This window comes from Malaya genurostris, chromosome 3 (genome assembly GCF_030247185.1).
Source record: "Malaya genurostris strain Urasoe2022 chromosome 3, Malgen_1.1, whole genome shotgun sequence".
Classification (NCBI taxonomy): Eukaryota; Metazoa; Arthropoda; class Insecta; order Diptera; family Culicidae; genus Malaya; species Malaya genurostris.
Genome location: NC_080572.1, coordinates 207189161 through 207217023, shown reverse-complemented (window position 1 = coordinate 207217023; position 27863 = coordinate 207189161). Strand labels below are relative to the sequence as shown.

Below are 27863 nucleotides of genomic sequence, written 5' to 3'. Positions count from 1 at the left end.
TTCAAAAGTTTATCTACTTGATGTCTCACTATTTCTTCAAAAGCTTTGGGGTATCTGTAGGATTTGGTATGGATCGGTATGTTGTCGGTGGTTCTAATTTTGTGTTTTATTTTGTGGGTAAAAATGAGGTTGTCGTCGTTGCAGTACAAAACTTCCTTGTTTTTATCAATTGCTTTTTTCAGAGCAATCTTTTCTATTTCGTTTAGGTGTTCGTCCCTTATTTCGTACTTGGTCGTCGTATGTTTTAGGGGGATTTTCTCAATTTCGTAGTAGTGCTTCCCTAGTTCGAGCTCATTAGAATTTATTTCGACAGATCTTTCATCGGTGTTTTTCTTAATTGCCAACATTGCCTTTCCGTTCATTTCTTCGTATAGTCCTGGTAGTATTGAAAAATGTTTGAGAACGATTTCCTGATCGATTATGAATGAACCATTTCGTCTCACGGGTATCTGGATGAATTGAAATTTGTGTTCAGTTAAGTTCAATTTTTGTTCTCCTGGGAACATTTTTTTCATTTTAATTAATTTCTTTCCTATTTTCAAGGTATTGGTGGATGTATTAAGTGTCGCTTTAATTTCGCGTAGAGACTCGTAACCAATAAGGCCATCAAAAAATTTATGGAAGTTGAAAACGTAAAATTTTAATTTTTTCCTGATTTGGAAAATATCTATTGAGGCTGATTTGTTAATCTTATATTCGCCCTTGATATTTGTTACTGTAGAAGGTGGTTCATCTTTACAGTCTTCAATGTTGACGTGAGCCGGAGAGATATAATTTTTGTTCGCTCCTGTGTCGACTAAAAACTTTAACTCTCCTTTAGAGGTCATGATTGAAATATATGGTATGAAGCTATTCTGGCTCATCATTTGTTTCGATTTCTTTCTTGGGCAAGCTGAAAATTTATCTCTTCTGAAATTAAATATTCGTCGTCTTCGGAATCGAGCGTAGTGTCTCTTGTGTTTTTGTTATGGTATTCTTGTTCTAGTTCGTCATCGGAGTCGAGTTCCGTGTCTATTTGTTTTTGTCCGTGGTTGTTAATATGCATTTTGGAAACATGAGTCCGCATAGATATGTCCTCGTCATTTTGTGAACGGTTTTTAAATTTACCTGATGGGGTCTTATCGTGCTGACGTGGGTTAGAATTCCCTGCATTTAGTTTTGTGTATTTATTTTGTCCGCTATTCTGTTGAGTGGAATAAGCTGTCGGATTATGTGCTTTTTTGTCGAGTCTAAATCTATATGCCGCATTAGAGTACTGTTGCGTAATTTCGAAAGCATGTTCTAATGTTTCAGGTCTGCAACTTCTCACGTGCATTGATATTTCCTCGTTCAACCCGTCAATGAACCGTGTTAGTGTTATGAGGTTTATGAAAGAATTGATTGCTTTTGTGGATGATTTGTAGTCGTCCATATTGGCAGCTGCTGATTTAATAGCAGTATCTATTGCTCGGATTTTATTATAATATTCTGACAAATTTTTCTTGCCCTGCTTGACATAAAAGAGTGACTGGATATAACTTGTTATATCGCGACGGTCACCGTACGCAGTAAGCAGCGCTTCTTTAATTTCCTCCCACGTTGTGGGGTTACCGGAAGCTATCAAGATTTCTCTTGCTTCTCCCGTGATTTTATTTTTTACACTACGGACTATTTGTCCATAACATATATCATTTTTGTATTGTTCAAAAAGTTGTAGCGTTTGTTCGGTGTCTTGCACCCAGGCTAAGACTTCCTTCTTATTACCGCTGAAATTTGGAATATTCCTGATCGGGTCAGGTGTAGTGTAGCTAAAGAATGGGTCATTCTCTTTGCTCTTTAAAGAACTTATCGTTTGAATTAGTTGAGCTTGGTTTTCGGTCAGTCGCTTGACTTGTTCGACCAGCTCTTGCGTGTCAATTGGTTCCACCATAATTCTATTTGCGTCGAACCTTGCACTAGTTTTTGAAATTTTTAATTTTTCAATATCACGGTCTTTAATTGCCAGTGATATGTTCTGCAGTTTATTTTGTGAATTTTAAACTTCTAGTCACACAGAGTTCAGCTACTAATGATATACCCTCACTATTTGCCTACTACCTCGTTTCTAGTTTTTCACTGTATTTAGGCCACTCTTAGGCACTCGTTTTCACTTCTTAATAATAATAATAAGGTGAAGGTTACTTACAAGATGATTCTTTTCATCAGGGAGTCTGCTCTTTGAGTGTGTAGCGATTATGGGATGGTTCCAGGTGGCGGGTTCGATCCTTTCCGATATCTCAAATTCCGGATGTCCTCTCCGAAATAGCTAACGCTGGAATGTCGGTGTCCTCCGTGTTCCCCGTTGGACGTCGAATCGTACCACTTTTTTCACGATAAAAGATGTTCTTGAATATTCACTTCACTAACACTTTTTGTTTCGTTTTTTACCACTTGGCTTACAGACTGCGCCAATTATGCCGTGTACTATCGCGGTTTGAATAAAAAAACTTTATTTCACTTAATTTTCGGTTACATGGATTCGCTTACGTATCTCACTCAAGACTGCCTAAAAATTCCTATCGCTAAACCTTTTGTTAATTTGGATTTGACAATTCAGCAAAGTTCGATATCGTCGATCGGCCACGTTGTCTTCGATGTCGTGTGGTTGGCGGCTGGAACGGTTGCTATGCCGGGTTTACCCCGTGTCAGCATTTTCCTTGCTGCGTTGGTCGGCGGACTCTCGGCTGTCGCTATGTTGAACTATGGGTTCTTTACTGTTGACGTTGCTGTTCCGGATCCGGTATTTCGTAACATATATATATATATATATATATATATATATATATATATATATATATATATATATATATATATATATATATATATATATATATATATATATATATATATATATATATATATATATATATATATATATATATATATATATATATATATATATATATATATATATATATATATACATATATATATATATATATATATATATATATATATATATATATATATATATATATATATATATATATATATATATATATATATATATATATATATATATATATATATATATATATATATATATATATGATTTGGTTATTACCATGAGGACATTATTTGCTTCCGCAATTCTGAGATTTTTGTGAAGTTAGAACAGATATATTGTTTTCCCTGCAGTACTGCGACGAAAGAAGAGCATAACAGACATTGCGACATTAACCGTTATATGTTGTATCGTCAAAAAATCATTTTATATATTGTTTAATAATACGTTATATTATATGCTATATTATAATTATGTTATTTGCATTATATTATGCAATTTTATATTATATAGTTAGCTATATAAATACATAAATTTGAACCTACTTTGAATTATTTTATCAAAAAGCTTACGGTTGTTAATTCTCATAACGATGTCTGAAAAACTAGAACTTTGTAAAAACAGATCTTCCTCCGTAGGAAGAGTAAACCGACATGATTCTCGACACCGCAAATTTAGCTCATACGAAATTTGTCCCAAACAAGCGCTTCGTAACCACACAAAAAGTTACATCAGTACGCAACAAAAAGCAAACCCGAAAATGATTGATGAATAAAGAACCGAAACGTAAAGTTCATAAAAGTAATCCCGTGGTAGGACTTGAACCCACAACTTTCGACAATCCCCTGAACTAAGTTCATAAGTATTTATTGTTTCGTCTCGTCTTCAACTCATCAGTGCATTAGCAGCTCAATGAAACTGTGAAGAGCAACTTTACTTCGAGTGAGACTTTTTCGGAGTGCATAGAGAGTAATGAAATGAAATATTTATGGAAGTACTCCCAAACATCCATTTATTTTTTACGAAGTATTCGGTTTCGTAACGTATTTTTGAAACTGGTTACAAAACAATGCTTGAGGTCGTTCCGAAATCAAAGATGGCGACTTCCGGTTTATAGTGATTTCTTGAAAACCACTACAATATGGATATTTTCGGAATGAATTTGATGACTGAATACAATGTTTGAAGCCATTTCATAATCCAAAATTTCGACTTCCGATTCTTCGAACTTCGTTTTAAATCCAAATAACGATTATTTTTGAATCAAATTGGATGTATGGAACGAAAATGAAATTTGAAATAGTTTCAAAATCCAAGATGGATACTTCTTGTGCACCGAAATTTGTGTAATAAGTTGTCTCAAAAAAAAACTACCTAAAATCAGACAATCAACTAATTTTTTCGCCAAACTGCTGATTCCGATCTTTCCGTGCTGAAAAAACTATAACCAGTTGCAATATAGGTTGAAAGATACAACGAACGTCGTTTGACATATACAATTAGAGTGTAATATTTGAAGTAGTGGAACAGTGAAGTTTCCACTACTGTACTTCGTTTTCTAACGTTCAAAGCTTTTTTGCTGTATCGACTTATTTTTGACTCATTTTATTGTAAATTCATAATAACGCACTTCATGCTTCAATAAAAATGCTTAATACTGATCGCTCTAATCTACATTGATTTGAGTTCTATCGTATATAAAGTTTGAACATTTAGGGGTTTTTGGTTTGTACAAAAAGTACATCGAAATTAAATCGATTTATTCGTGTTTCGCCTTCGGTTCATCAGTGTTTAAAGCAGTTTAAATTGAACCGCCATCTCCGCCTAACAGTTCAATTTGAACCACTAAGCAGACGCAAAGTTCACACAGTTTATGTTGTAATACAAACTGAGGTAAATCTCAAGACAAAGAAATGAATTTCTTTCAAACTTGAACACGTTTTATTCTGAATTTTACTACCCGATCAACATATCATAACTGAAGTATTTCTCGTTTTGATACTTGTTAGAAAATTACTAACGAGACCAGAGTTTTAGCAGCACTTGTTACGAAAATATCTTTTTGTTATAAATTTGTTACGGTTTGATGATCGGGTACCTACAATCCGGAAGATTTGCCAAAAGCTAGGATTATATAACTATAAACTATAATAAACGGTGCGGCCACATAGTTCTACTTTATTGAATACTGGAACTTTAGTCAAGTTTTTTAGAGTAACACTTCATCCAAAAGCCATCCTTCAATAAATTCTAGTGACAAAAAAAAACTTGTCAATTACAGTGTTGGAAACGTCATCCAGATTTATTTGCGGAGCATCAACAGAGTCGTTCAAACTTTAGACTTTCCTATCCCAAACAAGTTTGTAACGCAGAGGAATCGAACAGTACATCATAAAGCTAGAGCACTGAGTTGTTGATTTAAACAAGTACTTAAAACAAATTTATTAAAACAAGTGCTGGATTTATATGATATATTTTCTTTGTTTTAACTGCATATTGTTTTCGTTAGAACATGTTATTTTCTGCAAGTGTGAACATAGTAACAATTCCAACGCCATAAAAAATAACATTTTGGATTATCTTTGGTTTGGCGATGATTTTTGAAAGTGAAAACCTAGCGAAAGTTGTGAAAAATGACATAAAATAAAGTCAAACGATTTAAATATCGTTTGCTATGGTTAGCCTCGTTCAAGATAAATATTGTCAATATTCTATATCAATCAAAAGTCTCGTACATTTTGAATTTTGAAACGAATGATTAACAAACAAAAGCATGCTATAAGAAATCAACCATCGACCTGTTTGACTAATTAGGATCAACACAAAGCTCTGTAACGATTTCTTTAGAATAAATTCAATTTACAGGACAGAAAATATTTCATTCGTACTCAGCAACAGTTTTCATCAGTGATCAACTTCGCCCCTTTTGTGCTACCGGAGACCGGGGACTTAGTTGCTTTTTGTGGAATCGTGACGGTGTCCATTTAAAAGGTTTTGAACTGCCACGAGACTGCCATCGTCTAGGAGAAACGGTGATGGTAGATTGGAACTGGCAACTGATTGAATGAGTAAAAGATTTATATTTCTCTATTCAATGAAAAATTTTAAGCTGTTCCTCTGGAGATGGGAGAAAATTTCTGTACATTCAGTTATCACTACACAGGTGCTGGTTTTCCTTCTTTGTAAATTGAACTGTTTGTGAGACCCAATAGCGCATTTTTATGTTTTCTTTTTCTTCGGAGAAAGTATGACGACTTCTATGATGGTGGCTAGAACAAACAAAATTTGCATTGATTCCGATTGAATTCGTTATGAAATAGTGTCGTTGATAAAGCAACAGATCGTAGTTGCGACACTCTATGAATGTTTGTAAGTTGATGAGCATGCAGCGTGCTTTATATGAGAGAAGAAGAAATGCTTTTCAGTTGGGCTTACGAAGCGCATACAGTAGATATCGTTTTTGGACTGATTGCATATTTTCTACGTTAAATGTATGACTTCCATATTATTCGGCAGTGTTTCGAAATTGGCCAGACATAAGATGGATATAGTAATTTCCATGTGTAACTGCACTGAGTATTATAACTGAAGCGTTTAATTAAGCCTAGCATACTACTGACCAGAGCTAATAAAAGTCATTTTCAATAACTGAAAAGTATACGAAAATGACAAGAAATTACTGTCACTCTCAGCTTCGCTTGCAAACTGTGAGAAAGAAATCCATGTCCAGTCAATGACATAAGCGGGACAGTAGTTTCAAAATTGTGTTTTTTCTTTCAATTGCCCTTTCAGTCACTTGGAGTTTTTAGTGAAAATCCCGTAGTATGCAGTGTCGATATTCAACCGAAGCTGTGAGAATTGAAAATGACAGAAAAAGGTTTCATGATGACTTTTACCTGTTGATGCTCGAATTTGTAGTAGTTTTGGTTTCCAAAGAGGTTCTGGGATGTAATTACTTCGATTTGCCATATTTTAGTCACTTTGTGTAGCCAAGCGTCACAGGTTTTCAATACGTCGATAAAAGAATGAGAATTGAAATTCTGCTAATGCTCCCTGAAGACGTTAGTTTGGTTTCGTATTGTCATAGAGTGACGTTGCCAATTATACTCTCTCATTTTTTCGATGAGAAACGAAAATGCTTCGTCGGTCATTTACGAATGAGACAGTAAAACATTGAAAATGAGACTGTTGGAATGGTTTCTTCCATTGAAAATGCGTGACAATTTTAAGCTCTGCTGTTGACATCAATGACAATTTCATTTTACGAAAGTATGTTTTAAGTCCAAAACCACGCCCAGATATTGTGGCGAACGAGCCTTATATTAAGTTTTTAACTACGAGCTCAGTTAATTTTACATTGATTTAGTTGATTTGTATTGTAACTATCTAAATGTGTAAGTATATCTGCTAGTTTACTTTAGAATATTAAGCAGTCTTGTACGTCAATAGTAGCACATTGGCTATTCCGATGAATCTATCATCCTACTTTTCACCCTTGTTAAAAAACCTAATAACGTTAGCCTATTCTCTGAGCATTTTGATCGCCTAATGCTAGCGGGATCTTTTGCTGGGACTCAGAAGCATAAAAAATAATTTTTTTCACCTTCATTCACCAAATGCCTACCAAATTGTGTTTGGCACTTGTGGCGATTCCTCTCTGTCTAACGAGTTCCGGGAAAAAATAGAACCAAGTACACACCATCTTCGAGCAAGCAAATGTTCTCCAGCTGTGCAGCTGTCACAAGCTGTGGCGATCTCGTAAATGTTTGATAAGCTTTCAGTTACTAGTGAGCTTTCCCGGCATCTGTCAGCTCGGCTGCCACGACGCCATGACTAACTCTATCATCAACTTTGGCTATGTACTATACGTACCAGTGAGATACCGGTACCGACACGAACGAACAGGACACTCCAGTGGCTGTCCGTACGCATCAGAAAAAATTGAAGAGATTTCACGATGAAATTTGCTATCCTCTGCCGAATTGAACGAGAGGTTCAATTTGATGTTTTCTTTTCATTTTCCTGAACTGGCTGGATGGGTACCGTCGTGTTACGGCAGGGCAGGCAACCAACGAAGATATTTCAGGGAGCCCGAAATTTGCATGGGATCCATTAGAGTAGAGATGTTTATTAACATTCGAGGAAATTACGAGTGGTGCCAGATGGGCATACAGAAGTCTGCTCCAGTTGGCACGAAAATTTATGTGATGCAAAAATCCAAATACATTTACATTCAAGTACTTTTGTGTAACATTTCATAATTCAGTTTTTGCAATGACTGAGCGGAAATATATATTGGAGAAGCCAAGTGAAAGAAAAACTAACAGAAAAGATGAACTTTTGGAAAAAGATACGACAGGACTCGAACCTGCGTTCTTATGCATTCCGTGCATACGCGCTACCATTTCGCCACTCTGATCTTGTTTTAGCCACTCCAAAACTCGAAACAGACATAGTAGCAACGTACATCGAACATGGTCTACATCCTGGCCGTCACCCAACCGATACCTTACATCCAAACATCTTCTCTGTCCATCAAATACTAGTCCTCTCGCTTTATACCTATTTCTCCGATCAAGCATTGAATAGGAGAGTGTATTTATAATCGCTTGTCACCTTCTTAATGGTGCCAGTCGCTGGCTGGACATTGTCAGCGACAGTTCCCTATGAAGGTTGTATTGATTGTCTGCCCTTTCCTACCAGAAGCAGATTGTTACGGAAAATCAAACCACAATTGTTTTTAACGATTTATTAATTTTTAGTTTGACGTAACGCCGCCATGATTAAGTTCACTTTTTGCAATGACTGAGCAGAAAAATATATTGGAGAAGCCAAGTGAAAGAAAAACTAACAGAAAAGATGAATTTTTGGAAAAAGAAACGCTCAGAGACAGGACTCGAACCTGCGTTCTTATACATTCCGTGCATACGCGCTACCATTTCGCCACTCTGATCTTGTTTTAGCCACTCCAAAACTCGAAACAAACATAGTTTCATAATTGATAGAACAGTACGGCATAATTCACAGTTAGTGTACTGTCATGGCTGGATGCTGAATCTTGAGCATGTAACAAAGCTGTCATAATCAGCTGAAATATAATTGCTTCTTCTATTAATCAGAATTTAATCAAAAAGAATTTTTTTCAATAGTAATCTATTATAAATTGAAGATTTTATGGTCCTTGTCCCGGAATGCTCTATATTTGTCGTGAATACGACTTACTGAAAAACATAAACGAAATACGCGTCGATTGTCTGCCATTTGCAAGGGATCGAAAGTCTTTCTGTAATGTGCAAATCCATTTTTATGCAAACAATGCATTGAGATCTCGGAACACGATTTGATCTGTATACGAAATGGATCATGGGAAGTCGATTGAGGCGCCTTTTCAAAATTAGCCATATGGAAGAATGGGCTGAACTTAATCGTGAATGTCTCGATTTTTATTAATGGCAGCAACATAATTCCTTCACTATTTCATCAAAAATATGATCAGGAATTTAGGATAATATTTTGAACAGTGTGAGATAACCACAAAAAACTCAAAAATTAAGTTTTCTCAAAATTTGAAAACAACGCGGAAAACTCTTTTTCGCGCAAGGACGACGATTTTGAGGTAGTCAGGCACATAAATTTGGGTAAACTGATAAGTTTATTTTCTTTTTATTTCGATTGAACTGACGCGTGATTTGAGCTGCAGGGAAATAAATTTGTCTTCTACTCTTACGGAAATCGTAGTGGAATGTATTGAATGAATGTAGTGGATTGTATCGGAAGATCGTGGGGAATAGTCGAGTAAGTGACAATAGTGAACTGCTTATTTCCAACGTATAGCAAATTTGAAATTTACACAGGATTTTGAAAAATTTGACTTAACCCTGTATATTATCTGTGCTATGACTGTGTCCCTATAAAATAGATTAAAATGGGGGCTAATTTGGAAATATGTAATAATAATAAGTCCAATATCAGATATGATAACATACAAAGAAAGTATACGAAATAACACACGCCCCATCCAAAAACATTTGAACCAGAGTTGTTTTACGATCCTTTCTGTGACATTCAGTTAACCAAAGACTATTAGGTAGAAACAGAAAATGAAAATTGTAGAATGATAGTACTCAGGGGAGAGCAAGGATGTGAATTGGTCGGTTCGGACAGTAAATAGTAGAAGACCTTTACCACTATTTTCCGGCACACCAGAGATTCGGGTGACTCGCATTGATCAGATGGCTAGACCCGACTCCTTCGGTAGAAGGTAAAACCTAAGTTACTAGAAGTTTTTCTGATTGCTTAAATGTCCCTTTGATACGTCTCGCCTTCCCGTTCCATATCTTCACATCCTTGCACTCCCTTGAGTACTATCATTCTATAATTTTCATTTCCTGTTTCTACCAAAAGCTTAATGTCACAAAAAGAAAAAAAATTGACTATCATACTTAGTCGTTAAAAAAGAGGAAAAGTTGTTTTACGAATCAGTGGAAATATTCTGTTGTTATTACTCATATCTAGAACCTATAATCCTGACCTAAACCATCAATATAATCTCGTTGATTTTTCACTGGTACTGCATTTTTAATGTCATCGCAATCGGTCGTGTCTTGTGCATAACCCTGTAATTTTTTCAACTCTCAAAATTGTGATTTTGTCCTGCTCAAATCCATTTGCTTTGTTTTCTTATGAATATTGATTGGTTTATTGCAAGGATAAACTTATAATTACCTGCAAGAACCGTCCGTGTTTTATCCTGGAAAAGACAGAAAAGAGTGAGATCGTTAAATTATCGCAAGACAGCCGTAAAATATGTTTATTTTTTAATTATGGAGAAACGAAAAGATGCGAAAAGCTGCATAAGATATTTTCACCTTTCTCATATATAATTAGGCAAAAATTATGCAACGGTTATGCAAACACTGTGAAAATCGTCATATGCAATACGAATTAGTACGTCGAGAATGCAAAATTAATGTGTAGTGTTTGTTTTAAATAGTAGTTCTCTGTTTCTGGTTTCGAAAGAGGTGACAGATCTTTAAAGGTAGCAGTTAGAAGTGACATGGATGAAGTGGCAGATGATTTCCTTCCAATGTCACCATCTGCTTCGCTTACTTCTTTTCCCACCGTAGCTCTGGGAAGGTCTTCACTGCAAAAAGTCGATATCATGGAACATATCGGAATCCATTGGCCAAATTCCCGGTACTCTGAAGCCCGATTTGATATTAACTTCGGTGGCACCAATTTCTAATGCTCGGGAGGTGTGTCGTAGATCTGAGCTGTGCGTTCAGAATTTTCAACGATTTTCATCCTGACGAAAGTTGTTTGCATTTCTTAAATGGCATGCGACCTCGAAATATCCCTTCACTCCATACTTGTTGTATGTTTGGAAGACATGGTTCGTTCCGGCTCGTCAAAACAGCTGCATCTTGTACACCGAGCTCCATGACTAGAGTTTTGCGAATGTTTTCTATGAGACGATTGGAAAAGGATGACAAAACACAGAAATGAAAACAAAAAAAAAAGAATAGAAAATGTGGCGACTTAGCACCACTACGATTTCTTACACTTTTCATGCTGTATCGCTCGAAACGAAAATCTCAATATAAAATTACCAGACGAACAAAACAACGAACGTACCTAGTGTTATAAAATATCCGAAATATTTACATAACCAGAGCTAATTCAGCAAACTCGAAGAAAATTAAATCTCTGATGTACAAATAATTTTAACTGCCATGATTTTTTTTCATGATTACCATCCCACAAAATCGTAGAGTTAACTACCCGCCATCTCTGAGGAACGCAGGAGGGCGACTTAGTCCATAGTGGCGAGCTAGGACCACTCTCTCCTGTTCCAGTATACGTTGAAAGCAAAACTGAACGTTAATTTGAGTCCACAGTCTGATTTATTGAAAAATCAATGTTTTTCAATATAGATTTACATCAATGATAACTTTCAATCAAATTTTTGATTCAACTACTCTTTACTTCAAATTAGTATTGATTTACATGTCGTGTAAATTTCATTATACTACTCTATTAATCTAGAAAGGCTATGCAATCACTATAAAAACCGAGTTTTAAACCAAAGCCCTAAAGACCGAGTGTCATATACCTTTCGACTCAGTTTGTCTAGTGCGCAAAATGTCTGAGTGTGTGTCTGTGCTTGTATGTAACAAAAATATGTACTCGATTTACTTGGAAATGGCTAGACCGATTTTCACAAATGTAGATTCAAATGAAGTACATGAAGGCCGTGGTGGCAGCGTGGTGGATCCCTATCTGGAGGACTCGCTATGCTCGATGTGCGGAGTACAACACGGACCATACTTCTGCCGGGAGATCGTTTGTTTCAGGTGAGTGGGAGCGCACTACGTGACTCTCGACTATAGTTGAATACTGGGTGCAATGAATGGCAGAGAGTAATGCGCACGCACGTCCTTAGAAGATGATTGGCTGCAAGCGAGTCTTTAAAACTATTTTCCTTTGTAAATCAATAACAATAGTTTCTTTTAGGGTTTGGAAACTTCTATATAAGAACTCCCCTTAAGCTTAGTTGCCAACGATACCCGTTCAACACAGTTCGTTGAAAATTTAAAATTGCAAAAAAGCAATTTTAGAAGAAAGAGAAAATTCAAGCAGTTACTTTAATTAATTTCTTATTCCTTCCGAACTTTGATTTTTTCATAATCTCTAGACAATATTAACAGGTGTACTGGAATTGAGATTAATTGAGTAAAATTTGTATTATTTTTCAGTTGTTTACTGCAGAAGACAGTTGTGACCCTTCTGAACCCATTACTTACGATTCGACATTTACAATTTTTATTTCTGATAAAATTGGGAAAATCTCAGTACCAAGAATTATAAAATCTAGAATTATTAAATTTTTTATTTAATAGAGGAGACCGGGGCTAAGCCGAACACTGTTAGGAAATTGAACAAAGCATCCATTACAACTAATAGTTTTTAATCAATTTATCTATGCCGTTGTGTATCAGGAATCAGGAATCAGAACAAATTGGCTCAAATGGCACGTTCCCCTTGATATTTGGAGATTTGTGCCTTGCCATCAATATGTTTTAAGCATCATTTTCCCGATATATAAGAGGGAAGGATTGAAAGGAAATGGTAAGGGTTGGACTAGGAGGATGGGAAAAATTGACGACACAAAAACACATAAAAGCAGAAGTAAGTTCTGCACCCCTAAGGGATGCTGAACAATCTGCTGAGGATCACATTTAGTGGAAGCAGAAGGAAATTCTGAACCTCTACGAGGTCCCGAACAGTCTGCTGTTAATAAAACCTCCAACCCCCGAGAGGATTTAGAGATCTTACAAAAGCGACACCATTCTGCACTCCCGGAAGAATGCAGAACGACTCGCAGTATGTACGAGAAGAAGTAAATTCGGTACCCCCCAGAGGATGCCAAACAATCTGCCAAACCCTATTTAAGGTGAATACAGAAGGGATTCGTTCACTCCAGGAAGAACGATGAACCCTTCTGACTATAGCTCCTTACCACATTGGGTGAGAAACGAGAGAATATCCTTCAATTTTAGCTCCGCATACACAGACTCAACCATGTATGGAGAACCAAAAACCCGGATACGTAGCTGCGTCAATGCGGGACAGTTACATATCAGATGATATGAAGTACCATAATCGCATTCACACAAATCACACGAATAATACTCAGCACGTTGAATAGTAGCCATGTGATAATTGAGTTTGCAATGTCCAGTCAGAGCTCTGACCAGAATACTTCAATGATACTTGGAGAAATGCAGTAGACACTTTGACATTTTCAGATTTAAATCTGGTAGAAATGCTTTTGTCTGAGCGCAAGTTTGCAAGCTGCGCCAGTAGCTGGCATGTTTGGATGCAGCCCAAGAACGTATCTTGTGCTTTATCCAACTAGTTGAAAGTGGTAAAGCTGGTTCAGGACCAACGAAATCATTCGTTGCACCAGCTCTAGCCAACTCATCAGCCCATTCATTTCCAGTAATACCAGAATGGCCGGGTACCCATAAGAAGTAAACAGCATTTGAAATGCTAAGGTCTTCAATTTGAGTTCGACATGCGATCACTAGATTCGACCGTGAGTCATTCGAACTGAGTGCTTTTAAGGCTGCCTGACTGTCGGAACAAAAATAAATACGTTTACCACAGATCCTCTGCTGAAGTGCCGATTGTACTCCACACAGAATTGCGTAGATTTCTGCTTGGAACACAGTACAGTATCTACCAAGTGAATGAGACTGCTCCAGCCTATTTCACGACAGTAGATACCAGCACCAGCACGACCATTCAACAGAGAACCGTCCGTAAAACAAACTATGTGTTCATCAAGTTGTCGTTCCAGACGACCAGACAATCATTCCTAACGAAGAGGATAGCTCACATTGAATGTTTTAAAAGGAAAACTGCATGTGAGAGTTAGGTCACTAGGAGCGAGTAAATACTCATCCCACGGAACCATTTGAGACCACAAGCGAGTGTGACTGGTAGCATATTCTAATGGGTTACTGTTCCAAAGCCCTGTAACCCTAAGACGGTATGCACAAGATAATGCTTCTTGTTTTAGGAACACATGTAGTGGTTTAATGCACAGTAGCGCCTCTAGAGCAGCAGTAGGAGTTGTCGTGAATGCTCCTGTCATCGCCACTAGGACCATCCTTTGGAGATGATTTAGCTTTGACTGAACTGTCGCGACTTCTCCTTTCTGCCACCATACAAGACATCCATATGCTAAAATTGGTCTAACGATAGTTGTGTAGATCCAATGAATATATCTGGGTTTGAGTCCCCATGATTTTCCAAAAGCTCGTCTGCATTGGCCGAAAGCCATGCAAGCTCTTTTAATCCTGAAATCAATGTGAGCAGACCAATTCAGTTTTGAGTCAAGAATAACCCCGACGTATTTAACTTGATCGACCACAGTGACCCCTGAACCAAAAACCTGCAACGGACGAGCTCCTGTAATTATCCTACGATGAGTGAAAAGCACCATTGATGTTTTGCCCGGATTTACAGATAATCCAAACCTGACAACACCATTGTTCAACAGATCGCAGGGCTTGCTGCATTAAATCAAAGAGAGTGTTAATGCTTATACCGGTCATCAATATATGATAATCGTCGGCAAAACCATAAGTCGGAAATCCATGGTTATTAAGTTTCCTTAACAAACTATCAGCGACTAGGTTCCATAAAAGTGGGGATAGTACACCACCTTGAGGACACCCACAGACACTCAGCTTTCTAATCTCTGGCCTGCCGAAGCGATGATCAAAGAAGTTGATTGCTAAGCATTGCGTGTATCCAGTAAGGGAAAAACCCAAGATATTCCGTTCACGACTGCAATGTTTAACCTCCTGCAGCCATTCAGCCATCGGCACGGAAATACACCTTGACTTAGGAGTTCCTATTTTTGTGGCCTTTTACGACATGGAATAGGAAACCAGTGGATCAATTCTTGGTAAAAAATAATTCCGCCGGATGCCACACGGCTTACCTGTTTGGTGGACTTATACCACCGGTACAGGTGGACCGTAGCGTTATTCTTAGCAGTTGGGAAACCGCTACCGACACTACACGGCTATCTAGGCTGCTCAGAGAGGGAAGTTAACATTGATGGTCAACTTCCATGGATGGCCGAGCAGAATTATTAAATTTTTTATTTAATAGAGGAGACCGGGGCTAAGCCGAACACTGTTAGGAAATTGAAAAAAGCATCCATTACAACTAATACTTTTTAATCAATTTATCTATGCCGTTGTGTAGCTTCAACCTTCACCGATTCGTGACTGGGAAATACATGCATTTGTTTTTGTACCAAATCACGATAAATTAGACCAACCCAAAATTCAAAATTGAGGAACCACGGGACTATAAAGTTTCGCACAAAAATGAAGATCGAACACAGTCGGGCGCCAAATCTTAAGATGACCTAATGAGCGAAAATGAAATGAAACCGTGTTAGAATGAATTGTTTTTTGATTTCTCGGAACTTAACGCCCTGCAGTACAAAATAATTGATGTTGAAACTGACTTTATAGTCTTTATTGAAAACTGCTTGCTTGTTTCGCTACATATAATGAACGTTTTACTTGAATTTATAGTGAAACTAGTTTTAATAAGTGATAAGAAGTAGAATGGAAATATAGATATCAATTTATAGGTACGTTTCAAGAGTCCGTTTAAAATTTCATATCGAAAATTATGTGTCCGGTTTAATCCCGCACAGACAGTTAATTTTCTAGGTGCAATAATAGTTTTATTTTCTACGTAATCGAACGCACTCAATAATCACTAGATTCAGCATGAAATGAACATTTGAAAGCACTAAAAAGACCGGCATTACAATGTACAGAAATCAAATATACATGTCAATAATAATGTCACATGAAAGTGCGTTTACAAGATCAATCCATGGTTCGAAATAATTGCTGATATTTGAGCTGTCTGGCTTTACCCCGGTATAATTTTTGAGGCACACTGGTTAAGCTCAGGGATGCCGAGGGTATTTTCTAATTGAAATTTACTATTTATCTAAAACTACGTTAAGTTCATTCACTGTGCTAATATCGCAATATTGGAATAACTGTGATCTACTCTGGTGGAGCTTGCGTCTAGGTGGTGGTCGGCAATGGTTGGCGGATTGAAGCTTCCTTCTGCCCGTTTGGGTGGTTGATAATTTTAAAAAAGATAGCAACAAGAAAGGAGAGCAGTACATTAGAGATGGTTGGGTAAGGGGTTTTTTTCAAATCCGAGCTCGACCCGTACCCGATAGACAATAAAAAACTTATCCGTAGCCGAGCCCAAGATTAATTTTTCTTCCAAACCCGAACCCGACCTGTACCCGTTGAAACAACAAACATCGTTACCCGTACCCGACCTGAACAAGAAAAAAGTTCTGAAACTCAAAAAAAAAACCGAAACCAGAACAAATTTTTTAACCCAAACCCGATCCACAAAAACTACCTCTACACGGGTAAAAATCTATTTTTTAATCATGAAATCATCAACCATGTCTTCTTATGAAATTTCATGCGCAAAATGGTTGATATCATGTAAATTCTCATGAAAGATGTGTTATTGTTCATGATATCAATCGTTTTGATCATGAAATCATGACTTATTATTCATGATAGACATGATTCATAATTTCATGATTTTTAATCATTGCTCCGGGAATAGATTTTTATCCGTGTACAGTACATATTGTAGCAATAAGGACTGAAACAGGGGGAGGAGGGCGAATGGAGTTTAGAATTGGCAAAAGATGTTATTAAGTTAACTGCTGAGATGGTGAAGAGACGGGAAGTGGGACACGCGAGATAATTAGTGACATTACAAAGATCAAGTTGTTTCCGAGAAATAGAGGTGGTTGCTCGTTGTTTGTTACAATCTTATATCACCATTAAAAAACCTTTTGACATTCACATTCACTGAATTTTCTATAAAACCATAGATTTTTCCATCTCTTTTGCTAAACAGATTCTGCGTCACAGATCACAGTTTGTTTTCGAAATTCACAGATTTTCGCAGATTTAAAACCAAAATTGGCATTACATGATAAACACAGTCGAAACACAGATTTCAAAATGGCAGCTCTGATGAGCGATTATTGTGAAAATTCAATGCCTTTTGGTCCCATAGCCTGCTACTGAATTTTATTTGGATTGAACTTCCGGTTCAGGAGTAACGGGGTAAAATGTGAAAATTAATTTAAAAAATGCAATGTTGCACATATTCTTCGTGTAACTAATTCATTCACCGATCCTCAGCGCGAATATCCTGTCCTCGAATATACCCGTCTCGAACAACGTTGAACTATTCACTCCACGAAAGAGAGAAGGGTGAAAATGAATAAGCAATAATCGTAGAGAACCCGAATATACTAATACTTTCTTCGCTGATGGTATACATCGTGCACGTTGGTTTTATACATTCGTTTGTGAATCGTTCATTTACTTCACTCTTCGAATTGATTCGAATAGTGTCACTGCGGTGATCGTTGGATTCCATTCTTCGCGAAGCATTCTTCATCTAAGAAATTCATCACGAGGGAGTGCATCGCTGCATGAATACTCGTTCCATATTCGCGTTAAGTCATTCGGGTGTATGTTCAATGCGAATAACAACTGTGAGAAATAGATCTTCATGCGAACAACGAAGCAGCGTCGGCTTCGTTCGCACCAGAATATACGAATAAGTCCGAATATCAGAGCGATTATCGAACAAAGGCGAAGGAAAGCGAACTATGATCATTGGCGTTCGTTGCATTTTTGATATTCTAGCTACATTGAAAAAATGCACTCGATTTTCTCAGAGACCGCACCTAAAAATTTTAACAAACTTAATACGAATACGACTTTCGGTTCCAGAATTACAGGCTAATAAGCTTGAAAATTTTATTTTCAGGAGCGTGTTTTTGTACATGACTCTGAAAAATCGAGCAAAATATTTTTAACTAGCCGCATAATACTTCAACTAACCAACCACTTCAGTGGTTAGTTGATGACCAAATACACTGATTTTGGGTATCTTCGTTCTCGGTTCCGAAAGTACTGAAAAAAGTGATCGTGTACTTTAATCACTCCAATTTCTCAAAACCGTTTTTAACCGATTTTCACAAACTAAGATTCAAATGTTAAGAGTTGTGTGCCAATAAGTAAGTGTAAAATTTGTCCGGATCCGACCTCCGATTCCGGAATTATAGGATTAAATGTGTATGAAGCTGCAAACCGTCGCCAGAGCTGAAAATTGTCATGGAAACAAAGAGAGAGGGAGAGAGAGAGAGAGAGAGAGAGAGAGTGTAATTGCCAACGTCACTCTTTCCTCTATGACACTACGAAACCAAACTAACGTCTGCAGGGAGCATCGGCAGAATTTCAATTCTCATTCTTTCATTGATGTGTTAAAAATTTGTGACACTTGGCTGTAAAGAGTGACTAAAATATGGCAAATCGAAGCAATTACATCCCAGAACCTCTTCGGAAACCAAAACTACTACAAATTCGAGCACCAACATGTAAAAGTCATTATGAAACCTTTTCCTGTCATTTTCGATTCTCAAAGCTTAGGTTGAATATCGACACTGCATACTATGGGATTTTCACTAAAAACTCCAAGTGACTGAAAGGGCAATTGAAAGAAAGAACACAATTTTGAAACTACTATTCCGCTTATGCCATTGCACTATGGTCCGAAACGGGAAATTAGCGTGACAAAAATATTTTCACTATTAAAACTTAGTTTTTGTAGTTGGTGTCTTCACAAAACTTGTTTGTAATCAAATGGCGCTCCTTTTGATGGAAAATGTTACTAGGGTGGTCCTCATTCAGATTGAAATCTGAAATCTAACTTTCTTAATTGAACTCAAAAATGATTTTGTTTTACGATAAAGTTGTAGGAAATTTTATTTTGAGCAACTTTGCTGAAAAAAGCACCTCCTCTAGCTTTTCATTTGATCGAGTTACATCAATTTTCTCGAATAAAAGTAGGGTAGCTCCTGGAAATTGACTTTTTTTGTTCTAACTTTTTTGTGAAACGTTCTACGGAGAAGTTGTCTTCAGAAGAGTTGTTGGACTAATCATTGCGCATAATTTTGCTCAACTAAGCTTTTTCATATGAGCTATCAGTAAAAAGTTATGATTATTTTTTCATCAAAAACTAGTCAAGCTTCAAATATCAATATTCATTAGATGCCAGATCGATAAAAATGTATCCTATGCGGTTCCTTAAAGGTCATAATATAAGTAAAAATTTAAGAGAAAATTGGAAGGGTGTTATTTTTTTAACTTATTTAAATTAGTTCCAAAAATACCTTCTAAAACTCAAAAACATTGCATAACTCTTAAACGCCTTAACGTATTAACATACTTGCTTCGGCAAAATGATAGTATCAAATTAGTTCTACAAGTGTTCCATACATTGTTAATTCGAGAAATGAGACACACAAAAACTACAGCCGAAAATAGATTTGTTGTAAGTCAAAGCACTTCCTGAAACCCAAAAAAATCATTAGTTTGTTAAAATGAGTAGAATGTATTTATTCGAACCAAAACTCATTGTGCGTCGTTTTCCGGTTTTCACAGGCTATTCGGTACACAAGTGGATGAAAAAGAAGGGCCAGTGTCATAGGCGTCTCGGCACGATGTGGATGAAAACATTTGCATCTTACTAACTTGCACCAGCTTGTTGGAATGGTTGTCGAGATTATGAAAATTTCTGCTCATAAATTTATCATGGCCAACTAGATCGGAATAACCATATTACACAGTATCTCTAATTCTCAGTTGCTCAAACTCAATTGAAGTAGTTATTTTGGTAATAAATTAATTACATTTGTTCTGCAATCTGTTTTTGGCTGTAGTTTTTGTGTGTCTCATTTCTCGAATGAACAATGAATGGAACACTTGTAGAACTTATTTGATACTATCATTTTGCCGAAGCAAGTATGTTAATACGTTAAGGCGTTTAAGAGTTATGCAATGTTTTTGAGTTTTTAGAAGGTATTTTTGGAACTAATTTAAATAAGTTAAAAAAATAACACCCTTCCAATTTTCTCTTAAATTTTTACTTATATTATGACCTTTCAGGAACCGCATAGGATACATTTTTATCGATCTAATGAATATTGATATTTGAAGCTTGACTAGTTTTTGATGAAAAAATAATCATAACTTTTTACTGATAGCTCATATGAAAAAGCTTAGTTGAGCAAAATTATGCGCAATGATTAGTCCAACAACTCTTCTGAAGACAACTTCTCCGTAGAACGTTTCACAAAAAAGTTAGAACAAAAAAAGTCAATTTCCAGGAGCTACCCTACTTTTATTCGAGAAAATTGATGTAACTCGATCAAATGAAAAGCTAGAGAGGTGCTTTTTTCAGCAAAGTTGCTCAAAATAAAATTTCCTACAACTTTATCGTAAAACAAAATCATTTTTGAGTTCAATTAATAAAGTTAGATTTCAGATTTCAATCTGAATGAGGACCACCCTAGTAACATTTTTCATCAAAAGGAGCGCCATTTGATTACAAACAACTTTTGTGACACCAACTACAAAAAACTAAGTTTCAATAGTGAAAATATTTTTGTCACGCTAATTTCCCGTTTCGGACCATAGTGCATTGACTGGACATGGATCTCGTTCTCATGATTTGCAAGCGCAGCTGAGAATGACATTTATTTCTTGTCATTTTCGTCTATTTTGAATCAATGAAAATAATTTTTTTAGCTCTGCCCGGCATGTAGAGCGATAATGCAAAAAATGAAAAAAAAAACATTTTCTAAATTTGGTTCACTTTGTATATCATGTTAGTTTCTGGTCAAACGAACCGATTTTTGCAATGCCGTTTCTTGGTCCCCGGTTTCGGAAGTACCGGAAATAGTGGTTGAAGTCCAAAAAACGATAATCATTTAATTTTCTCCAAATTAAACTCAAATAAACGATGAGCAGCCATGGACCGAGTTATGTGGAGACATATGCTTGATACAGCAAAGAACACCCCAGGCCTATAGCTGTTAGGTAAGGTAAGTATAAAAATATTGTGAATCATCTGCTCTAAAATTTCAGTCAATTTGACAGATACATATTTGTAAATGTTTTTACTAAACAAACAGTTAATTCTTGTTGCAAGAGAATATTATCTTTTATATCTGCAATTGCCTTGAATCCAAAAAATGAAAGAAAAAGGCGGGTGGGTAATGCCAGAGACATAACTGGATATCGTGAATACGAAAACAACTGACATGTTCCTTAACACTTCCGAATATCAATTAGTTGATCAATTGTATGAATTATGCAAGCATTCCCCTTTTTCACATTTTTCGCAAAAACAAAGAAGGCTTCACTTGATCTCGATTACTGTGAATTTCACACAGCGAAAAATGCACAAATCTAATCAAACTGTTCTAGATTTGCACTAAACTGAGGATATTTACCTTCGATTTGCGAAGAAGAAATCCTAATAGTTCCTTAGAACACTTTTAGAGCCATTAGAACGGCTGATTTTGTGTGATGCTCTCCACCGTTAACCTCTTTTCGTTATTTTTCACCAATGCAAATGACTGACAGCTGTGACGTAATCGCTCTTGTCGGAAGCGAAACTAGCTTTGCAAACGACACAAAGTACATCTGCTCGCAGTGGCGATAGAATCCAAACTGATCCAATTTTTGTTGAGAGGTTTGTTTTTACCTGATTTCGTTTGTAGCTTTTTCACTAATTTTTATGGCAGTCCTAACGGCTATGAAAATAGCCGCATACAGAATTTTAATGTCGATTATTTCATTTCGGATTTGCATTTCATTGAAAGAAACTATCTGGATGCTGTACAGGATTCATTCCTGCCTTTCAGAAATACCAAATTCTTGCACTCACTACGATATTAAGCACTGTTCGGAACATTTTCTCGAATGATTTGTTGTACAGCAGCAGATATTTTGTTCTCTTCCTCAGAACGCGTTCTGATTGGCTGGTGTTGACATGGGTCAAATGAGACAGGTTTTTCAATAGTGTACTATTGAAATACTTCAATGCGTTTTCTTTACACGCTTAAGTTGAAAAATTTCGATTCTATTGGTAGTTAGATTATAAAAATTCTTTCACAGATCACTGAGCTATGAGCTCAGGCAAACGCGCCTTATGAATTATCCTCTTTGATACTCGTTTATACCAAACATTTCAGAAAAGTTTAATTTTGAATTATTTGAGATTATGTCACACAACTGAACATTTTATCATAAAATTGTGATCATATTTCCGATGGCATGTAGCAAAAATTATGTTGATATGTTAGATACAACAAGAGATATTCACGATCAAAAACTTATCACTCTCTCAGAGGGTAAATTTTGAAAAGGCACCCCATAGTAAAGTAAGTCGTATTCACGATAAAAGCTCTAATTTTTTACATAAAAATGCTGTAACTTGATGTAAAATTGCTGTAACTGCAGTACAGTAGGCAGCGAAGGGGTTCAAACAACTTACCAACTACTGGATAAAGATGCCAGGTAAAATTTTCACGTCTGCATACTAGAAATCTTCCAAAGCAAGTGTTAAAAATTATAAATATGACCCAAACAAGAAGCCCGACGCAATTTTAAAAGTTTGTAAATAGGAGGACTGTATATTAAAGTTTCAAATCCTGTAAAAAAAATCGACAAAGGCTATAACAGGATGAGCATGTGAAAACTGCCCACAAAGGGTATGCATATTGTTATACCACATTCTAAAGGTCATAGACTGGAAACAGTTTTCTCGAAGTGTCAACCCTTTAACTGACGGAGGTAGAGTGGTTCCATTGATTTTTTTTTATATATTTGAAGAAACCGCTCCTCCAAAAAATTTGAAAAAAAATCAGGTATATTTAAGGCATTATGGGGAAGGTTCACAATGTTTTTCAAAATTTTTGAAGATGAATTTCTTCCATTAAAAAATACTTGAAAATGTTGAAACATATTTTTTCCCTCCTCCAATTTTCGCACCACCTGGATTTTTTAGTGATAAATAAGAAATTTTTGGAATTGCCAAGCGGTATGTTTTCATATTTTTTAAAAATGTGGACGACCACAATATTTGATTTCATTCAGTAAAAACCATTCAAGCGAAGAGGTTGTGTTTCGATTGTACTGGCTCGTGAGTTAACGGCTGCTACCGAGACAATTCTAAGCTTCAGGTAGTTAAACTGCCCATAGCAAACGCAATATTCGGGGCGTTTCCCGACTGGAAAGCTAGCAACGAAGGCCATCCCGTTCATACGCACAGAGGTGTAGAGACACAGAGGTGCGAGAGCATAGAAGTGACGAGTCACAGAGGTGCCATCGCATAAAGGTGCGAAGACGAAGGGGTGCAAAGGCACAGAGGTGCTAAAGCAACCCAGTGCTGATCTACCAGGTACCAGAATTTGTACGCTGCGTAGGATCAAAAGAGACGGCATATATCGCGAGGTGCTACACTGCAAGCATCGCATTTGATCGCCACCAAGAGCAAAAGCACTGTACCTGGGGTCAGGTACAGCAAGTGCAGTGGTGTTCACAACGACGGCAGAGCAACTGAGATAGCAGTAAACGACAGAAGACTGCCAATTGGAAACAGCAAAAGACTGCCAATTGGAAATCGTTGGAAGAGCTTCACGTCGTTCTTCACGATAAAGGAACAGAGACATCAGCTACAAGGTAGATTTAATTTAATTTATTTTTTATTTCTTATATCTGAAATTTTACTAAACATAAGTTTTTATTTTGGTATTATTAATTTACAAAAAAAATTTAATGTAATGGATGATCTCATGGAAGATCATCCGAATCCGATTCCGGATACTAGTAAAAGTTTAAATACTCCGAGGGCTAAACATTATCCACAGGGTACCACTGGGCCATGGATAGTCTATCTTCGAAAAAAAGAAAAGATTTTAAACTTGATGCAAATTACAAAGGATTTGACATCACATTTCTCTGAAGTTAAAGAAATCTGTAAGGTTAATAGAGATAAAATTCGAGTTGTAGTTAACGACTTGAAACAGGCAAACGATATTGTAACCTGTAAATTATTTGCTATTGAATATCGAGTTTACATTCCATCGAAGGAGGTAGAAATTGACGGTGTTGTGACTGAAGCAAGTCTGACAGCAGATGATTTACTTAAAAATGGAGTTGGCCGTTTTAAAAACTCCATGCTTGAGGGAGTTAAGATACTCGAGTGCAAACAATTGTACTCAGCATCTATTGTCGATGGAAAAAAGTCTTATCGTCCCTCAGATTCGTTTCGCGTAACATTTGCCGGATCTGCATTGCCTAGCCATGTCTATATCGATAAAATTCGTCTTCCTGTTCGGCTTTTCGTACCGCATGTTATGAATTGCACGAACTGTAAAAAATTCGGACATACAGCTACTTACTGTAGTAATAAGTCCAAATGTATCAAATGTCAAGGGCCTCATAAGGATAATCTTTGCGATAAAGATGTTGAAAAATGTGTTTATTGTGGGGAAAGCCCTCATGATGATCTTTCAGTGTGCGCTGCATTTAAGCTGCGTAAAGACAAAATGAAGCTTTCTTTAAAAGCACGGTCTAAGCGCACATATGCAGAAATGCTCAAAACGGTCATACATGTCTCCCCTTTGGAAACCGAAAACGGTTTTTCAAATCTTGCGGAGCCAGAGGAATCTGACTTTGACGGAAATAGTGAAGATACCTCGTTTGTCACTCCTCAAGGGTCTGTTAAGAGGAGATTAACAAACCACAAAATACCAAAAAAGACACCTAAAATTATACCTTCAACAAAAGATCCCCGTGTTAAAGCTAAAAAGCCAAATTTAAAACCAAAAACTGTGCCTCCTGGTTTGTCAAATTCACAAACCAATCCAGGAACTAGCTCAAGAAAAGACAATAATCCAGTGGGCTCCATTTCACATTCACCAACAGGATTACTGAAATTTTCGGAAATTGTAGAATGGATTTTCGCTGCATTCAATATTTCTGAACCTCTAAAGACCATCATAACAGCATTCCTTCCAATAGCTAGAACTTTTTTGAAACAGTTATCAGCTCAATGGCCAGCTCTTACAGGTTTTGTATCATTTGATGGATAATTTATCATCCGCCGCAAATGATTCAATCACTGTCCTGCAGTGGAATTGTCGAAGCATCATGCCAAAACTTGATTCATTTAAAGTTTTGTTGCATAGTCAAAAATGTGATGTATTTGCTTTGTGCGAAACATGGCTTACATCAAACATAGCCTTAAATTTTAATGACTTTAACATTATACGTCTCGATAGAGATTCTCCGTATGGTGGAGTGCTTTTAGGAATTAAGAAATGTTATTCCTTTTATAGATTAAACATTCCTTCGACTTCTAGTATAGAAGTTGTTGCTTGTCAAATAAACATTAAAGGAAAGGACATTTGCATTGCTTCGGTATATATTCCTCCAAGAGCTCAAGTTGGACAACGACAGCTTAATGAAATTGTCGAAGCCCTTCCTGCTCCACGTTTGATTTTAGGAGATTTCAATTCGCACGGAATGATGTGGGGTTCCGTTTACAATGATAGCAGATCATCTCTAATATATAATATTTGCGACAATTTTAGCATGACGGTACTAAATATGGGTAGCATGACACGGATCCCAAGACCTCCTGCACGTCCAAGTGCATTAGATTTATCTCTTTGTTCGACTTCAATTCGACTAGATTGCACCTGGAAAGTATTTCCTGATTTACATGGTAGCGATCATTTACCAATCATCATCTCAATTAGCAGTAACAAAGGCATTGCTAATTCAGTTAATATTCCATATGATTTGACAAAAAATATTGACTGGATTAAATACCAAAGTAATATTTCAAGTGTCTTAACTTCAATGGAAGAGCTTCCCCCACTTGAAGAATATGACTTCCTCGTTTGTTCGATTCTGGAGGCCGCAGAACAAGCCCAAACCAAACGATTTCTTGGTCCATCGTCTAACAGAAGACCTCCAAATCCTTGGTGGGACAAAGAGTGCTCAGATGCTAAACACGCGAAACAAAATGCTTTCAAGACGTTTTTAAAACGAGGAGGAGGAACTCCTCAGAATTTTGAAAAATTCTTGGTTTTAGAAACCAAGTACAAGAACATACTTCGGGTTAAGAAATGCAGCTATTGGAGACATTTTGTGGAAGGTTTGTCAAGAGAAACCTCAATGAGCACTCTTTGGAATACGGCCAGACGAATGAGGAATCGTAACGTAGGAAATGAGAGTGAGGAGTACTCGAATCGATGGATATTTGATTTTGCGAGGAAAGTTTGTCCAGATTCCGTTCCTACGCATAGCATTGTTAGGGAGTCTTCTTCAAATGATGATTCCATTGATAGCCCCTTTTCAATGATGGAATTTTCCATAGCACTCATGTCTTGTAACAATAACGCTCCTGGATTGGACAGAATTAAATTCAACTTGGTGAAGAATCTGCCCGACCTCGCAAAAAGACGTTTGTTGGAATTGTTCAACAAGTTTCTTGAGCAAAATATTGTTCCACCTGACTGGAGACAAGTGAAAGTTATCGCCATTCAAAAGCCGGGGAAACCAGCTTCCAATCACAACTCATATAGACCCATTGCGATGTTGTCCTGCATCAGAAAATTGTTCGAAAAAATTATTCTACGACGTCTCGACACTTGGGTCGAGACGAACGGTTTGTTGTCAGATACTCAGTTTGGCTTCCGTAGAAATAAAGGGACGAATGATTGCCTTGCATTACTTTCGTCTGACATCCAAATTGCCTTCGCTCAAAAGCAACAAATGGCATCTGTATTTTTAGACATTAAAGGAGCATTTGATTCAGTTTCCATTGATGATCTTTCAGACAAGCTCCACCAACATGGACTCCCAGCGGTTATAAATAATTATTTGCACAACCTTTTGTCAGAGAAACGCATGCATTTTTCACATGGCGATTTGGCAACAATCAGAATTAGCTACATGGGTCTCCCGCAAGGCTCATGCCTCAGTCCGCTCCTCTATAATTTTTACGTGAATGACATTGACAGCTGTCTAGTAACCCCATGTACACTAAGACAATTGGCAGATGATGGCGTGGTTTCAGTTACTGGATCCAAAGCTATTGATCTGCAAAAACCATTGCAAGATACCTTAGATAAATTGTCCGTTTGGGCTGTTCATCTTGGTATCGAATTCTCTGCGGAGAAAACAGAGCTGGTCGTCTTTTCAAAAAAGCATGATCCCGCGCAACTTCAGCTTCATATGATGGGAAGAATAATCGAACAGGTTTTGACTTTCAAATACCTCGGGGTGTGGTTTGATTCCAAATGCACGTGGGGAGGACACATTAGGTATCTGATAACGAAATGCCAACAAAGAGTAAATTTTCTTCGAACAATAACAGGGTCTTGGTGGGGTGCTCATCCGCAAGATCTAATAAAATTGTATCAGACAACGATACTTTCAGTGATGGAATATGGATGCGTTTGTTTTCGTTCCGCTGCAAATTCTCATATTATCAAACTTGAGCGAATTCAGTACCGTTGTTTGCGAATTGCTTTAGGCTG

At 36.9% G+C, this 27863-nt stretch overlaps 1 protein-coding gene across 7 annotated transcripts in view; it reads right to left on the bottom strand.

The window, feature by feature from the left end:
* Positions 1 to 27863, bottom strand: part of LOC131435566 (potassium voltage-gated channel protein Shal) — a 556411-nt gene that overhangs the window by 401582 nt on the left and 126966 nt on the right. For all 7 annotated transcript variants that reach the window (XR_009230513.1, XR_009230511.1, XR_009230514.1 and 4 more), the window contains one exon: positions 10529 to 10553. The gene's annotated coding sequence lies outside the window, so the exon portion shown is untranslated. The remainder of the gene's footprint in view (positions 1 to 10528; positions 10554 to 27863) is intronic.